Source organism: Orbicella faveolata, unplaced genomic scaffold (genome assembly GCF_042242905.1).
Source record: "Orbicella faveolata isolate gen_17 unplaced genomic scaffold, um_ofav_v1 contig_46, whole genome shotgun sequence".
NCBI lineage: Eukaryota > Metazoa > Cnidaria > Anthozoa > Scleractinia > Merulinidae > Orbicella > Orbicella faveolata.
Window position 1 is genome coordinate 19,316,525 of NW_028301576.1, and position 5,325 is coordinate 19,321,849.

Sequence of the window (5,325 nt, forward strand, 5' to 3'; positions counted from 1 at the left end):
TCTGAAATAGGGTGTGTTTTTTCACATTGGCTTGACATTGGGTATTTTGTTTACAAGGAACTATTTTTTTCTCTGCATCAACATCGGCAAATCTGTAAATGAGAAACCAGAAACTGCAAGGGACCGCATACGATAAACGCTGCCAACGTAGGATCTACAAGAGATCTGATCAGCCAAAGAAACGTGTGAAGACAAACAATAGACTGCTGTCCACTGTTGTGATCCTACTTTATCGGTTCTTGTCATGTTGGTGTCTCGAAACGTTTTTCACGTAGTATTAGCCTTGCGGTCTGTTGCAAATCTGTAGCCCTTCCCAAATGTTTACGCAAATGGAAGCCATTTCTGGTTAGTAGAGTCGTGAACTAATTTTGAGGTCTGGAATCGAATATGGAAAATCACAGATTTTGGTCTGAAATAGGGTACAGGTTCCAAGGTTCGGGCCGCACCCTCACCAAAAACTTTGAGGAGTTATCCCCTCCCCCCAACCCCACCCCCGAAGTAAACTAAAACTCGACCACTGGAATCACTTTGAAACGACCCTGAAACGCCTCGGAAATACAATTAACCCACCACAGATGAGACGAGGTAAGTAGTTTTTATTTCTTTTTATTTCTTTTCCATGTTTCGAATCAGAAATATACGATCGTTACGTTCCCATATTTCCCTTATATTTATGCTGTTACGCAATGTTCAAGGCTCTCGAGGAGCTTGGGATGCCTGTGGTATAAAAGTTCCCAGATAAAACTTGTTCTAAGCATAGAGGGGAATCGGTTATGAAGCCCGGCAAACATCAAAGGAGAAACAAAGATGCTACGACTTGTGTTGGAAGGTCCACAACCGTGCATAATCTTTTGTTCTGCGCTCATGCATGAATTACGTAACCAAAACGTTTCTATTGTTAGTTCCTGATGCAGAAGTGAGCAAAAGTTGTGTCATGAATGATCAAGGCTACGAAAGTAAACAAAAACAACAAAGAACCTTGGCGAAAGCCATAACCGTGCCGGCAGCTGTTGTAGACCGATGTAATCGCCACTTTCTGATTGGCTACTGTTGCTCTCGCACGTGAGGTCACGTGGTTCTATTCTGTTCAAGGTCTTGTTTCGTTCGCTGGAAAGTTCCGATAAAGCAGTGCTAAAAACCAGGGCGAGTTTACGTAACCTGTTTCATCAAAACCAACCGCTCACGTTAAATACAAATCACTCACATAAAAAACAAATCACTCACGTCAAAGTAATCGCCAACATCCACGATAATCGCTAACATATCAAAAACAAAAAGTTCACACAGGGTGTTTGAGGTCGGAGGCCGGACATGTTTACTATTTCGTGTCCGGTATTTTGATGCCAAATAACTGACGGTTTTTTTCTTTACTTTACTTTTTTCTTTTTCAACTTATTCACAGAAGGATAAAAGAAAGAGTAATTAAATCCTTCAAAGCGGCTATATCGAGCTTGCGCTTTTCACATGTGATGGACTACTATCCCTTGGGTTAAGTAAAATATATTCGTATTTATTAAGTCGCTTAATGCTACCTTACTCCATGGACTCCTCCTGTTTGTATTAAGTAAAAGCAACCGATGGAGTTTATTCACGTAACTGTAATGTCTGAACACCAGACAGGTCCTCGATGCAGGCGGATTCCACACAAGAAAACACACACACGTTTTCAAGCCGCCATCTTCCTTCTATTGCACACCCCACAATGCCTCAGGGCTGGGATTGCACAGGCAACCCAGTTACAATCACTAAAGTAACTAAACACACAGTCTAGTTCTCATCTGCTTAGTAAGGGACTTGCTTTTTATATGAGCGATTTACTCTTGATGTGAGCGATTGATTTTGTTCAGTTCGGATTGTGAATTCATCAGCTTCTTTAATTGATTTCAAACAGAATAAAAGTAACTGAGGTTGTAAACTTTGTCTGCTTAATTTAATTGAATTCAGCAAAGTTAGAGCCAGCAAAGGCTGAATCAACACTGTCTGTGTCACTGCCCACCTCGCAAAGCCAACTGAAGATCAGCTCTGGTTATTGCAACCTCCTGTGGGAAAAAAGGATGAGTAGCAAAACAAGCGCTCATATCTTTTTATTTTTAGTAACGGCTTTTTGTGATGCTAAACTTTTCTCCGGACAACGGACAATGAAAACTGAACTGGACAACTGCAAATGAACACAACTCTGAGCAAATTGTTGCAAACTGTTGCTAGTGGTTGCTGATTGTAACATTGTATCTAAACGAGGCTTTATCAAAAATAAGACGTGACAAGAGATTACGGGTGCTTACCGTTTACAAAAACCATCCGGGTGGAAATTTCAGGCATAAACATTAAACAATTAAATTGAACATTGCGGGAGAGGGAATCGCTATAAAGTATATCCACATCAGCTAGAGAGACTTAAAAGAGCAGAAAAATAGCATCAACCCAAATCACAGCCCATATTTTCTGAAGCTTCCCAAACGGAATGGCGCGAACCATTTGATTTTCCAACTGGAATTTCCGGTTTTCCCATGTAAATGGTAAGTACCCTATGATTCGAGACGTGAACATTGGATACTAGATCTTTGCGTCTCATGCAGGACAGGGACGTAAGAACGTAACGGTACAGGACGCGACTTGTTTTCTCCGGTATAAATGGCCCTTGACGGCTACAATCTTGCACAATTTAAAGGAAAAATGAAGACCACCCCTCCCCCCCCCCCCCATTTCAATGATGGAAAAAATGGCGCGTTTTGGGTTTATCACGAGTTCATTATTGATTCGGGGGGAGGGGTGGTTTCATTTCGTATTTTATTCTGACCAAGATTGTAGTTCTTACCACTTCGCAGGCGTTACTGCGTAACATGCGTGGCACGCACTTGAGTAATAATAGGGAGCGAGTTGTATGTAGTGGTGCGCGAGACGAGAAGACACGCGAGACGAGGGGACGCGCTAGACGAGAAGACACGATGGACGAGAAGACGAGCGTATCGCATCACTTTATATCGCGCCTGCTGCCTGAGCAAATTGTTGCGTAATTGTTTTTAACTAATCAGTCATTGTGTTCTTCAGACAACATCTTCAAAGAACTGTGTTTCTTTTCTCGACCTGTATCACTGTTGTCCTCCGAAACACTTGTTAAATAAGATGTGTCCATGCGTCGAAACTGCCTTTTGCTTGTGTTCACTGATTCATAGTTCTCCTTGGTAACCAGGGAGTTCTGAGCAGTTTGAGTTTGTTTCCTCAAGCTGGAAAATCGTTGCTGTGCCAGGACAGGGAATCCAGCAAACGAAAAAGCCTTTCTTTTCAATGGTAATTGATCGGTTTTCAAACGGCTCATTTCGTCTTCCGAACCGCCACGAAGTTCGTCGGAAGGGTGGTAGATTTCAGGCGGAGGTTTGGCAGAAGCGCGGAACGTGTCCAGCTGCTGTTCCCTTTGTAAATTCAACAGTCTCGGCAAAGCATGTTTTGTCGCTGAATCTCCTGCGAACCGTTCAAAGTATATCTTGTTGTTAAATATTACAGTTATTCACCGGTGTATTACGGCTCGAGAGAGAGAGAGTAACCCTCCTAAAAGAGATATGCTATTATAATTCCTTTCTCTATAGAACCAGATCGTTACTTTTGTTAGGCGGCTTCCTGATTTACTGAAAAAGCTGGTGTGAAAAAGCTTGACTGAACTTACCAGTGTTAACAGGCGACTTATTTGGTTTGTTCTTGTCGTGTGCTGTTTTGTCCTGGCGTGAAACAGGTCCTTTTATGTGAACAGTCAGTGTAAGCTGTTTAGCCACTTCCGGGAACTTTGCACTTAAAAAAAATTCCGATTAGCCAGGAGCCTGGAATACGTTCGTCCCGGCGCAAGTAACAGTGGCGGACAAACCCAGAAACTGATATTAATGATTGAAAACACAGGGAATAACTAGGGAAATAAAAAGTCTTATTCTATTCGAAATGTTTATTTTGCAATTCTGAAACTAGAATCGTGAAGAATAAAGGACGCGCAATTCGCTGAGGTTAGTGGGAGGCTCGCGCAATGGCCCCACGGTGAGCGCCCTAGACTTCGGATCGAGCAGTCTGGGTTCGAGCCCTGGCCGGGGACATTGTGTTGTGGTCTTGGGCAAGACACTTTACTCTAACAGTGCCTCTCTCCACCCAGGTGTATTAAATGGGTACTGGTGAATTGTTGGGGTAAGCTGACAAAATCCTGGGAAGTAAGCTGCGATGGACTGGCTTCCCATCCAAGGGAAGGGGGGATGGCAATACGAGAGCCCAGTATGAGTCAATTGGTCTTAAAAGGCCTTGCTTTTCGCTGAAATTACGTTAACATGGCTTATTATATGGTCAGCTCCGTGAGCGGGCAAGATGAATCAAATTCTGCGCTGTAATTGGCTACCCAAGCGGGCAAGATGGAGCTATCTTGCCCGCTCGGGACTACCCGCCGTGTCCCGCGAGAAAAATTTGCCCGAAAGCCATATAATATATCCTTCACTGACCAAGCTTGTTCGGTCAAGATGGCTGGATATTGGCCTCGTTCTTTTTGTGCGAGTTCATGGACCTCGACTCCGTCTCGGTCCATAAACACGCAAAAAAAGAACTTGGCCAATATCCAGCCATCTTGACCTCACACTTGGTCAATAACCCACATATATATGACCTTGTGACCTATGCAGTTACCAGCCTAAAGTAAGGTGATAGCTTCCTCGTAGCACGCACTGTCCACGTGTGTCTCCATTCCTCGGCATTTTAAACTCGTGATCGTCTCGTGCAGCAGTGCTAGCTTTACCACTGTCTCGGAGTAACACGGCGCACTCGAAATGTCCAAATCTTTCCGCTAATATCAGGGGCGTTTCACGGGCGTTATTTCTCTGATCGATATCTAAGCGATATTTCTTCATCTGTGCAATAACCATCCGTGTTATCAGGTAATTTCCAGAGGCAGCCGCGTGATGTAATGCTGTATTTCCCTCGTTATCTTTATCAAGCCACAATATTTCTCTCTCTTTTATCATTATCGCGACTAACTTGGTATGCTGTTTAATGCAAGCGTGACAGAACACTGAAATCCCGAACTCGTCTTTTTGATGGATTCCAGCTCCGTAACGGAGCAAAAGACGCCCCAGGGACACCCTCAAGTGTTCATTGCTAAGATCGCAGACGAGATGCATTGGAGTACGCATGTGTGAATCAGGTCTGTTAACGTTGCAGCCCACATTTGTTAGAAGACGTACTTGTCGGGGATTACGGCGAATTATTGCCTGATGAAGGGTTGACATGACGACGCCAACTGTTTTCTTCCCTAGTGGTTGAACGAAAAGCGTTTTATTTCGCTGCAGGAACAGAGCCTGTATA

General features: G+C 43.7%; 1 pseudogene; it reads right to left on the bottom strand.

The window, feature by feature from the left end:
* Window positions 1-2,745: 2,745 nt before the first annotated feature.
* Window positions 2,746-5,256, bottom strand: LOC149098769 (uncharacterized; annotated as a pseudogene).
* Between the last annotated feature and the right edge of the window lie 69 nt (window positions 5,257-5,325).